This window comes from Ailuropoda melanoleuca, chromosome 8 (assembly GCF_002007445.2).
Source record: "Ailuropoda melanoleuca isolate Jingjing chromosome 8, ASM200744v2, whole genome shotgun sequence".
In the NCBI taxonomy this organism is placed as follows: domain Eukaryota; kingdom Metazoa; phylum Chordata; class Mammalia; order Carnivora; family Ursidae; genus Ailuropoda; species Ailuropoda melanoleuca.
Window position 1 is genome coordinate 55782734 of NC_048225.1, and position 13097 is coordinate 55795830.

Consider the following 13097-nt stretch of genomic DNA (forward strand, 5'->3'; position numbering starts at 1 on the left):
CAAGCACAGAGCATTTGTGGGCCAGACGATGCTGTGTCCCATTATTTTTAAAGCACTAATGATGCGTATCTAAGTATCCTATTCTGAGTGCAACCTACCAACTGACCTTCCCAGAGTAGTGGCAAAGCTGTGGACTGAGATCGCATAAGCTTTATCAAAGGAAGATGTCGCTGGAACTTCATTGGAAAGGACCTTACCAAGCCTTGCTAAGTACCCAAATCACTGACAGGCGCTGAGGCTTTCAGTCTTAGATCCTGTGTTCTTGCTGTAAGTAAATGTACCCCACCCATTTAACGATTTCTTGCTATGATCTCTGTTTTTCTCTTAAACACAGTCACTTGGGATCCAGGCAGGGTGTGAAATTCCCCGCCTTACTGAAAAGAAACCCAGTTTAGAATGAAATTGAGATACAGCCGAGGGAACTCCAAAGCCCTAGCCCTCCTTATCAATTACAGACCCCACAGGTGGATACTTCTTTACTATTCCAGCAAGAGCCTGAAAGCGTTCCTCCACCCCCACCCCCACGAGGCAGCCAATGAGAGACGGTCACAACTCAGCCAATGAAGAGCCACTATGCTTCAAACTCCCAGTTTACGCCAATGGACTTTTTGTTTATAGCAGCCATCCCAACATCCCCTTTCCTCAATAAAAGCTCATTTTTTGTTTGAAGGGGAGGTACCCCCAAAATGACCTTTGAAGGGAAAAAGGCCTACGGGTCCAGCTTGACAGGAAATAGCTTATTAGAGCTATTTATGGACAGAAGTCTGTCTTGCGCCATGGCAAGACGTGTAGGTCTGTGCAGCCCCATCTCCGGTAAGACCTGCTTTTATAGCCCTAGAGGGTGGGAAGTACGTGCTAGTAGACCACCCAGGAGGAAATGTTGTCAGAGTCATATCTCCAGAGCAGATCAAGTACCTTATGCCCTAAGGGGAACCTAAGGGTGTGGTTGGATGAAAAAGAAAGAGTGTGTGTGTGTGTGGGCGGGGGTGCTGCAGTTAAGATTTCCGTCACAGCGGTCATCGTGGCGGATTTGTCCAAGATGGCGTTAGTCTGGTTCACGCAGTGTGCCTCTCCTTTGCTCTGCAGACTTTCCTATGGCGTTGCCGTAGCTTGCTTGTCCCTGCTTGCAGTTCTCTGCTAGTCCTGAATAAACCCATTTTTACTCGCAAAATAACTGGCTTCTTTATTTTTAAGGTTAACAGAGAGCAGCAGGCTCCTTTTTCTACTCCAACCCTGACCTTAATTGAATGTCTATATGGAAAACAAATGAAATGTGACTCCTTAAACTATACTCCAGAATCAGTTTTAGGTGGGTTGGTGATCTGTATGTGACACAATAACAAGCCTCCTAGAAAATGTAGGGAAGGAAAAATTCTTCTCTATCTTTCAGGGCCTTCCAGCTGGACTAAGAATTAAATTTACCTGAGATAAATTAACAGGAAAAAAAAAAAAAAAGCAAGCAGTTTTATTACATGCACACAGAGACCCAATGGTACAAATGAGACCTAAAGAAATGACTGAGGCAGGCAGTTTTTATACATTTTAGACAAAGACAGATTTGTGAGGAATTGACAGGATACAGAAAACAGATGTTTGGAAGCATGAATTAATGAGGAATTCTAAGCGGAATTTGGGCTGAAGTTGTAGATGAGAAAAAAAGTCCCACGGTTTGCTTCTCCAGCTTTCTCAGCTTTGAAGTTCCTATCTCTGGTGATAAGGAGGTCTTTTTATTTTGTACACAGAAGGTACCTTTCCTATGGGAGATTAGTTCCTGCTTTCAGGGGCACAGAGGAGGGTCTGAGTGTCCTTGCACCAGCTGTTTCTGCAGTAACTTTTATCTAAAATAATCACTATGCAGGGCCCTGGGTGGCTCAGTCAGTTATGCATCTGACTCTTGATTTCGGCTCAGGTCATGATCTCAGGGGTCATGAGATCAAGCCCCACGCCTGGCTCCAAGGTCAGTGGGGTCTGCTTGAGATTCTCTCTCTCTCTCCCCCTTTGCCCCTTCCCTTGTGCTCTCTAAAATAAATAAATCTTAAATATTAAAAAAATAATTAAAAAATAAATCTTAAAAAATAATAATCACTGGCACATTTTGTGGCAGCCTGCCGTTGGTGCCTACAATAACATTGGAAAAATTCTTGATCTTGGTGTAGAGAAAATTCTCTTAAACTGGACACAATAAACACCAGTCATAAAAGACTGAATAAATTGGACTACGTTAAAAAGAATAATTTTTTTTTTAAGATTGTACTTACTTGAGAGAGAGAGGATGTGCCCACAAGCAGGGGAGGGGCAAAGGGAGAAGGAAAAGCAGATTCTCCTCTGAGCAGGCAGGACACGGGGCTCTATCCCAGGACCCTGGGATCATGACCTGAGTGGAAGGCAGACACAACCGACTGAGCCACCCAGGCGCCCCTCTTTTTCTATTTTAAAAGATACCATCAAGAGCGTGGAAAAGTAAGCCATAGCATGGGTAATACTTGGAACATTTATAGTCAACAAAGGGCTTGGTCCAAGAATATGTAAAGAATTAATTAACATAGACCCCCTGTCAACTACCACCCCCCCTTCTCTGATATGTTCCCTTCCCTTGTTTCTTACCTCTGTTTTATTCACTGACAGCCATTTACATAACCTTAGTGCCTCAGTTATAAACTTGGAAAATGACAGAACTCACCTCAAGGGTTAGCGTGAGGGCCAAGTGCGGAAACATGGACAGCGCTTAGAGCAGTGAGTGTCTTGACTCACAGTAGGCGCCTGGTACGTTGTAGCTAATTGTTATTACTACAGTTTACGTGTGTGTGTTGGTCTTATTTAAGAAATATTTCCCCAGTTAGCACTTTTTTCTCCTTCCAGCACCTTGGAAGGCCCTTTCGAAGTTAGATGTGTGTGGCTTCACTGGACTCGGGAGCTGGAGCGGAAGGGCCCAGGTGTAGGGCGGCAGCCGTCCACTGCGCGCTCCCTTTTCCTAACACGGTAGCCGTGACTTGAGAGCGTGTTCTTTGAGGGGTCCTTAGCTATCCTGCTTCCCTGAGTGAACACGAGCAGTGCCCTGCTGTGGCCTGAATTAGGTATGAGCAAGAAATAAACTCTTGGCTATTTTATTTTTTGGTGAGAAAGAATTTTCTGCTGTGGGGTTAAAAAACTATATTCTCCCACATTTTTTGTATTAGTCTTAGAGTTGTATGTTTCACATTTAGGTTGCTAATTTCTTTTGAGATTGTTTTTATGTAGGGTGTGATGCAGGAATCGAATTCAGATTTTTTTTTTCAAAGCCAGTTGTCCCAACACCGTTCACTGAGTCGTCCTTTCCCCCTGACTTGTGGCCTTGCCTGCCATCTCCAGAGTGCCCATGCTTTCGAGGATCGTCTTCTGGACTCTGTTCTCACCCGTGATCTTTTTGTCTATTATTCTACCAAAAATGGTTTGGTAAAACCCTATGGTTTTACTTATTTCTTTGTCACATGTCTCACTAGTGGGTAGGCAGAGGGCAGGGTAGTCTTCAGGCATGGAGAGTGGGGAATGAAGAGTGAATTAAGTTCTGTGCTTCTTAGCCAAACCCACCCTTGGTGATCAGAGCGCCAGACTCTGGGCCTAGGCCTCCTGGCTGTCTGTCTGCACATCAGAACGTGCATACCCATTTCCTCGGAGATAATCGGAGTGGGAAGCAAGCACTAGATTTGGGAGCTATCATTAAAGTTAATTGACAGGGCTGGGTAACTGCTTGGATTTCTGGTGGGGTAATGTAGGGAGAGGGATTTATCTTAGACAGCTCTTATATTTTTGGCTCCATCAATCAGGGCTTCAGGGATATCTATGAGAAGTATAAGTCATGAACCTTCTTCAATGTTAAAATGCAGGCATCAAATCTAATGCCTGGAGAGAATTTCTTGAGCAAATAATACAACCTGTAGAAATAACCGGTCCCAGAAAAGCAAGATGTGATTATAAATGGTTTATTTCTTTAGACTATAACATTCATCACAATTAAATTGCATTTTTAAGACTGTTACTGCTGACAGTACATAAAAAAAAATTGCTTTTTAATCATAGTGAAGTGTCAAGAAGCTAGGGACTTAGGTGGTAAATTTGAAAACAAAGTGCATACTTTTGCAATCAGAACCAGTAGGTGCATTAGAGGGCTTGGGGGATGTGAACAGGCCACAGAAATAATCCTGTGTTACCACGCTTCCCAATCCTGATGCTGGCCAGCCAGCCAGCTCCCTACCCCCTTACCTCCCTCCCACACCCCTCTTTGCAAACCCCTTGAAGAACAGGTGCCAGGCAGGGGAGGCTTACGTAGCTCAGCAGGCAGCAGCAGCAGGACAGGAGGCTAGACTGTTAGCAAGACAAATGCAGGGCTTTCTTTCGTTCCTGCAGATGGGAGGAGGAGAAGGAGAGGTTTCTCTGTGGGGTTTCTCAAGATAGGGGCCCCTCAAACTTTTCAGCCTTCACCCTAGGGTCAAAAAAGAGGGTAGGCACTCAGCGCTCCCCGTCCTTGCCCAGCAGGACTCCTCTTGCCTTCCAGGGATTCCCGAAGTCTCAGGAGTGCCAGAGAGCTCGAACTGTGAGGACAGATCCTTCAGTTCTCTGAATTTATGGTCACCTAAAGTTGTTGACTGGGCTCTCAGGTCTAATGGGACCCTCAGCCCCTCCCATCACCACTTCCCAGGCTCCTATGCTCCAAGCCAAGGGGCCTTGGTAAGAAAGGCCTTTCCTACCTGGGACTTGAAGCTCCCTGGCCACCGTGGGAGTTCCTCCATGCTTGTCTTTGTCCACCCAGCAATATGTTTCTGGGTCTGGACCTCGTGGAAGTTCATTTTTCGCTGCAACATATATATTCCTTTCTCCACTAACCAGTGATAACTGGAGTTCTGACTCTTGGTGGGATCTGGCTCCCTCTCCTGGGGTTCTCAGGCACCTGGATCTGGATGAATACCCACCACTGGACCCAATATGGTGGGCTGCAGCTTCCCTCCGCTGGATTGTGTAGCTGGCTGTCCTGTTTTCATTAGGTTTGACCCAGATTCACAATCCCTCTGTGTAAAAGCTCCGAGTTTCCTGTAATCATTCTCTTGGTCCCATTTCAACCCCAAACATTTCTCTTATTTCCACCACCTTCCGGAGCATAATTTGGTTGAAACTTGCTGGATACCCAATCCCTCTGCAGCACAGACCCACTTCTGGCTGCACTCTGTCATCTCAGCTAAGCTTACTCCAACAGCACGTGCCGGAGCCTTGATTCAAGCCAGACACTGACAGATGGAACCCAGAGACAAGGGCTCTGAGATCACCAGACTATAAACAAATGATTATCAATGAGATGGTGGGTGTATGGCCACGATGCGTACCACGTTCTCCAGGGGGGAAAAGATGGTAATTGTTAAGCAATGTCTGTGTGCCCCAGGCAGAAAATTATGGACAACGCTCCTTTAATTCTCACAGAAATGCTACTGAGCTGTTTGTATCCTCATTTTACAAATGAGGCATTTGAGACAGAGATTACTCAGGTAACTCGCCCCAAATCACAGAACTGGTGGTGGTCGAGCCTGAATTACCATCAAGGTCATCTGACCCCAAACCAGGGGCATGAAGCATGGTATGACGTTTAATTTTGCCTGGAAGTATGGAGGAAGGCTTAACATTGGAGGTGATATTTGAGGGAGGAGGTCTCAAAAGATAATTCCCGTACTGAATAGATAGTGTCTTAGATTGGGTGAAGTAGGACATGAAGTCAGAGACTTCAGGCCAGAAGGAACAATGGGTGGAAATGCACAGAACCCTAAGAGTCAGGATACCTTGGGAAGCGTTGGGTAGAGGGGAGGCTGCCCCCGATGGCACTTCTCTCTCAGGCTGGAGAGAGAAACCCTTCTTTATGTTCTCCGTTCCTATTTCCAGCCATTACAGTTTGGCCATCACTGAGGTTTGTGTCCTCTGGCTTTGCTGCCTCTAACCTTCGTCACTCCAGGTATCATCCTGTGCATGTGGTCCCCTGTGAAGCCCACTCACTCAAAACCTTTCAGATTTTTTATCTCCTCAGCTCCAACACTATTCACCTCCTCTTCAATCTGGCCAACCACTTCTAGGAAATGTCCTCCAACCCACTCGGCATCTGCAGACAATCCACACTGGAAATCTCAGGGTCCACCATCTTTTTTTCTGACACCTCAGTCCACCAGCTTTTGCTCTTTTCCTGCTAGAACCCCTTACGGAGGACACCAGTCCCCCGACCTCCCTCAGTGACCACAGCCACCACCTCAGCTCGGGCACCTGGTCATTAGCTGGGATTACGGATGCAGCCACACCATTCTGCCTGGAACCTCATCTCCCGACTCCCCTGACCCTTTCAATGGCCACACATTCTGGTATTTTCCATGATTCATGTTCCCTGGTGCTCAGCAGATCTCTGAGCTTTCTGTACAGCAAGAGGGGCTAGGAGCTTGGCTAGACTAGAAGCTTCCTGAGCTGCTTTCAATTCCAGGGTATCAGCCCTGTCTTTTTAGGCACCTTGTACTCTTCAGCAGTTGGTTGGAGGTGCTGTGGTTCTCTGCCCTGGTGGTTTCTGGCAGCACAGCACCCCCTCTTCTCTTTCGTGATGGCCTCACCACTCCCACCTGGAACACCATCCCAGACTCACCTGAGCTACCAGAGAAGCAGCTGAAATTATTGTCATTTATTTACTTATTTTATTTTGGAAGATTTTTAAGTAATCTCTATACCCAACATGTGGCTCAAACTCACAGCCCCGAGATCAAGAGTCACACTCTCTTCTGACTGAGCCGGCCAGATGCCCCTGAAATTATTGTCATTTTAGAAAACTTGTCCAAAGTTTATATTTAATACTATTCTTATTTTTCTTCTTTTAATGTTGACATTTTAGAACACCTCATAATCTGGAGCCAGCACTTCATCTTCACGTGGATAAAAAAACATATTCTTTAATAGAAATTCCTAAGAAGGTTCTGATGTCAAAGAAGGAGGCCTCTCCATTAAAATAAGGTGGGTGAGTAGCTATTGGTCGAAAACAAGATGTAAGGTAAATTGCCCAAAAGGTAGATTTCATTTTCCACTGTAATGAAAGTTGGTGCTTCAGCCTCTGTAACTGAACATTTCCCTAGATTGAAAAGCTGAAGAGCTCCTGTCAAATAATAATGAATGTAGTGCTTTTTACTGAAAGTTATGTGAATTTCGATAGGATTCTACAGTGCTGCTAAATTTTGTTGTGATGTGCCCAGTGTAGGTCACGAGGGCTGCTCTAGGGAGATTGCTGTATTGCTCATTCTGGTTTTTTGGGGGTTTTTTTGTTTTGTTTTTTTCTCTTCCATTTTTCTCTCTGCACTTTTACTTATTTTATTTATTTATTTTTTAAGATTTTATTTTTAAGTAATCTCTACACCCTACATTTGGCTTGGACTCACAACCCTGAGATCAAGAGTTATATGCTCCACTGACTGAACCAGCCAGGTGCCCCTTACTTTTGGTTTTAAAGTTTTCATTTGCTTCCAGTTCTTATAACCGCTGGGAGAACTTTCCTTCCATTTCTTCAGTACAGCCTACATACCAGTCATCAGCCATGTTGTCAGCCGTGTCCATGCAGAGCCCATACCATGGACCTCTTGCATAAGCATGAAATTTCATGCATTCCTGCCACAGAGCTCATGTATGCAACATGTATAACAAATCCATACTAGCTTCCCTATGGAGAATTACATTGTATGGCTTTTATTTAGCTTTATCATTAAACACTTCTTCCAGGGGCACCTGGGTGGCTGAGTCAGTTAAGTGTCTGCCTTCAGCTCAGGTCATGATCCCAGGGTCCTGGGATCCAGTCCCACATAGGGCTGCTTAGCAGGCAGCCTGCTTCTCCCTCTCCGTCTGCTGCTCCCCTTGCTTGTGCTCTCTCGCTCTCTCTGTCAAATAAATAACAATCTTTTTAAAAATGAATGAAATAAAAATTTCTTCCTATTTAGGATCCACAGTCTCCAACAGACCCTAGTTTATGCCTCCACTCTGGGGGTCATCTTGTCTCATGAAATATGAAGGGAGAGTAGTTTGTCTGGAGGATGTGGGCCCAGGACTGGAAAACATCACCCGTACTCTTCAATGCCAAGTTGGGATCAAAAGGTGAACTGTTGCATCTAACATGCATGTTACCTACAAGTTGAACAAAGGACTGCAACGAATCATAAGACCGTGAGAATGAGGAGTCAGTGTTAGCTGCTCTCCTGGTACCTCTTTTCTGTGCAAATGACCCTGGACCTCCACCCTGCGATCCAGAACTCCAGACTTGAATTTACACCTGCATCTTGGACACTTTCAGTCTTAAGGAAGTTCCATGAAAAATTTCTCAAGGATAGATCATTTGCTTTGTGCAACTGGCCTCATCCCTAGCAAGGCATGTCAAGGAACTGTTTCGTTCTGGTGTTTTCCATTTCTTCCTGCATGGAGCTTGAATTTAATAACACAGTCTTCCTGCCATCTTTGAATCTGTGGTCAGGTTTCCCACTGTGATCAGACACATCTTGGATGAATCTGGAGCACCCCAGAGCCTGGGAACGGTGGAGGAGCCCTGTCAGACCAGAACTGAGTATCAATGGTAGGCCTCTGTGTGATCTTTGAGTTCTCCCTGCTCTCTCTTTCTGAACTGCCTTTGTGTTAGAAGACTTTGTCATTTCAGTTAGTGATCATAAACTGGGCTTTTCCACTTCTGCTACCTTTCCTATGTGACTCGGAAAAGGTTGAGTTTTCTGTTTCTATCTGTAGGCTAGATTGGCCTTCCATAGGCTTTCTCCAGACCAAAGTTTAAAAGGGAATTCCCACCTCTGTGCATTTCATGTTAGACCACATGTCCCTGATTGTCGATTTAAAATAAAATAATTGAGGGGCGCCTGGGTGGTGCAGTCGGTTAAGCATCGGACTCTTGGTTTAGGCTCAGGTCATGATCTTGGGTCATGAGATCAAGCCCCAAGTCGGGTTTCATGCTCAGCATGGAGTCTGCTTCAGATTCTCTCTCCCTCTCCCTCTGCCTCTCACACTCATGCTCTCACGCTGTCAAATAAATAAATCTTTAAAAAAAATAAAATCATTGGTATACCAGAGATAACTTAAAATTAGAATTTCTCCTTGATGCTGCCTTAGACTATGATGTCCTGAAATATCCTATAACCCACTTACCCCTTAACAGTTAGGAATAGGTATCCCAGACAATAGAAAACCCACGTCTGCCTGTTGGCTCAGTGTCATGAGGAGACCGAAATGGCAGCTGAGCAGTCTCAGCTTCTAATTGTGTGAGACCATGACTGTGTTCCTTGTTGGAAGTGTCGTCTTACTTAGGAATTAAGACTTCTAAACCTGCCAACACCAAGACTGTGAGAACAAGAAGCAGATATTTTTTAGCTGGATTATTAGATATGAGAGGGACCATTCCTACCCCCACCCTCTTTCTTCCTCTATATGTGTGTCTCAGTTGCGGAGGACACATCAAATACTGGTTGCTGGTTTAACATGTGCTGCTCCTGGAGGATAGCTCCCCAACTTCTTAGGGTGCTATGTTGCTACCGCCACCATAACTGAGCCTTCAGGAGGTTCATTCCATTCTTCTTTAAGGCCATTTGTTTCTGGGTAATAATGTATATCCCAAACCAATAAATTCCATGGTACGAGCCAATTGACACATCGCTTTCACTGTAAAATTGGTTTCTTGGTCAGAAGTTCTGTTTTATGGGGATTTCATGGTGGTATTTCATAAGGTATTCTTTGTGGGTCTTTGATGATTCTGATGAAAGCATTGGGAGCATGGAAAGAAAATCTGGAAATATATTCCCATGAGGACACTTTTCAGTCCTCAATGAAGGAAGGGTTTCTATGAAATAAATTTAACATCAGTTGGCTGGTTGGTCTCCCCAGGGAGTGGTGCTATATTGGGCACTCATTGTTGGTTTCTGCTATTGGCATTCACCAGTGGTGGTAGCCAAAGTAACTTTGATGAAGGGAATTTATGTTGTTCCTTCACCACCATGTCACTTTGTACCTGACCCCTTGGGCAGTCGGTGAGTTGGATGGGGTAAGAGGCTAACTGACATCTACATGACCAGTAATCTTGTCCACATGACTATCACTGAGTGACTGAAATATAGTATATGCCTCCTGTTGGGCATTTTTGTGGGACATGATTGTCTTTATGTGCTATGCCCATTCTAGGAAGCCTATCTACATATCTCCTCTCCAGACCATCCTGGTCATGAGGCCATAGGGATGGATTGAATAAGAGAAAATAAAGGAAGGGTTTAGGTAACCAATGGAGGAATTCAGCCAATTACAAAGTATGTCTGCCCTATACTAGTATATATATGTATACCCGCATTCTAACCAGGGTGGTATTTTGTACCCCAGTGAATAGCATCAACTAAGCAATAGTACCTACTAGCTCCCAACAGGTTTTTTCCCCTCCCAATGCATAGTCATTGTAATAACTGGATGTAGGTCTTTCTCAGGGAGGCTTGGAGGAAAGTTTTTAATACAGCCACATTTCTGGGTCCTTCCTTAAAGGGACCGAGTTTTCCCCCTTAATTGAGGGGTTCTAGGCCTGTGATCTGACTTGGTTTGATAATTAGATATAAGGCAACATAGTTCCACTGTGACAACTTAAGTCACGTTTCTGTTTTCCAAATACATAGCTAAAGCCATACCTTAGTAGACGGCCCATCTGTTCATTCCTAAGAACCCCATGATCCATCAGCTGCCATCACAGATCTCTGAAAGTCAAAACACTCTAAGGGCCTTTCTGTCCCTGCATCACCCAACCTGACCCTGAAGTTAAGAACCACCACCTGGCCTCTGCCAGTCCAGAGTTCTGTTCCCACTGAAATCAGCAACTCCAGTTCTGAGGTGGTGTCTCCCACCGCCATCTTTGGCATATTGCTTTTCAGGGTGCTTCCATCACCTGTGCTGCTGTCGTAAGGGGGCAGCCTCTGGACCTTGCTAGGGTTACCGATGAGGGGGGCCGAGGAGATTCCACACTTAGGTCCACTCCAAGATTTCCATCTCCCTGTGCTTTTGGACCTTAGACACCTTCATCTCATTGACTCTAGATCACCACTGAGTCCAGGCTTTGATAAACGAACCAAGTGAGCTGTTAAAGCCACTTGTGGGTATTCAAATTAAATATTAAGCTTAAATCCACATTAGTAATTCACGACTTCATGCCTATTCAAACTCACATTTCACCTCTTTGGTCTGATGAGCTTAGAATCCACTTCTCTACGTGCTTTCCAGCTTTTCCAGATTTAAAGCAACCATCCCTATTTATTCTGACCTACATACAGGCTAACCACTAAAAGAGAGAAATCAATTTTAGAACTTTCAAAATAACAGAGGGTAAATTGGGATTTCTTTTTTTTTTTTTTTTTAAACCCATCTAAAATCCTGTTGGACAGGACACTTCCCTTTTGGCTCACGTTGATCGCGCCTTGTAGAAATCCTCCCATTTCTTTCTATCAGATCTTTCACGGTTGTATGGAGGCACCTTCTCTTTCCCTTAAATATAGAAATAAGAGTGCCCCAAAAGAGTTAATGCTTTAAAACAGCACATAATGAGTCAGGGTAGAAATACAGAAAATCATTCTGAGAAGTGGGTACCCAGGCTGGCAGGACTTCACTTTGTTTCTGTCTCTAGTTCTTTTTTTTTTTTTTAAGGATTTTATTTATTTATTCGACAGAGATAGAGACAGCCAGCGAGAGAGGGAACACAAGCAGGGGGAGTGGGAGAGGAAGAAGCAGGCTCCTAGTGGAGGAGCCTGATGTGGGGCTCGATCCCATAATGCCGGGATCACACCCTGAGCTGAAGGCAGACGCTTAACTGCTGTGCCACCCAGGTGCCCCCTGTCTCTAGTTCTTAACCTTGTTTTGATAACAAATCACTTTGAGAGTCTGGTAAAAGCTATGAATCTTCTCTAAAGACAATGGCCATAGACGTAAAATATGCATTCACTTTTCAGGTATTCAGCAACATCCAGTTATTCATAAACCCCTAGTTAAGAACCCATGCCTTTTGGGACTGGGCCAGTGTATTTAAAATATCTAAAGAAAGTGTTCATCAGAAGGGGATTTATTGGTTAGGCATGAAAATATAGAAAAAAGAGAATCACAAAGACGAACCCTGTGGTGTCCATCCAAATAGTCTCCGTGGGAGGGGAGGACAAAAACCAAAAAGATCCACCATATACTCTGGTCCTGAGAGCAAGATGAGAGTATCGTCCTTAGTCTGACGCCAACCACTCAGATGATCGAATTCCCTTAATTTTGATCGATTGCACACCAAACACACTTCTGATGATAATTTGACTCCTTGGGTAGCCTGCCTACAGGGCAGAAGAGCTCCAAGCAGAGAATGTGAGTCTCCAGTCCCCTCTGCAGAAGGAGTTCCAGAGTCAGTAAACAAGCTAGTGTTGTTATTTTTTTTTTAATGTGGCAGTCTCTGTGAGATTGGTTCATAGGAGTCCACATATAAAAGATGATACCAGGTTTCTGAACTTGTGTGGCAGGGGGAAACACCTCTAAGAAAGATTAATCCAGATTTCTAAACCTTCAAGGCCGAGAGGATGCGGTAGGTTTGCCGGCTTTCTAATTTAAATTTCTCAAATGCATTGTCTTAGGACAGAATCTGCCAGAGTCACGGACTTTATTAATTTTTTCTGGGCTAAGTGAGAAGAGGCAGATAGAGAATTTTGAGACTCTTCTACAGAACAAAGGGATTCAGGTTATTTATATACCTTTAGGAGTTAGAGACACCAGTTACAATCATGTGGTTTCCCATGACAACCAATTATTATGCAATTCTTTGAGGTTTGAAGTTTCCTACCGTAGAAAATAATACTAAATTTTTGAAGTCTCAGTGTTTTTAAGGAGACTTCAGATAGCCTTAAAAAGTCGCTTTTTTAAAAGGCTATAAAGTATTGAAGAGGATGGCTACAAATAAAAATCCTCTTACTATTCTCAGCCTTCATCTTTCTCTAACAAGCTCTGGAGAATGGCGTCATTGCTCTGAATTTCATCCCTGTCTTCACTGTAATAAGACTTCTCTCTAGAGTTTCTTT

At 44.3% G+C, this 13097-nt stretch overlaps 1 long non-coding RNA gene across 1 annotated transcript in view; it reads left to right on the forward strand.

The window, feature by feature from the left end:
- The first annotated feature begins 745 nt into the window (after positions 1–745).
- LOC109490885 overlaps positions 746–13097 on the forward strand; it is a 35712-nt gene continuing 23360 nt past the window's right edge. Inside the window, exons 1-3 of the long non-coding RNA XR_002144229.2 lie at positions 746–813; positions 6884–7002; positions 7974–8599. This is a non-coding gene — a long non-coding RNA (uncharacterized LOC109490885). The remainder of the gene's footprint in view (positions 814–6883; positions 7003–7973; positions 8600–13097) is intronic.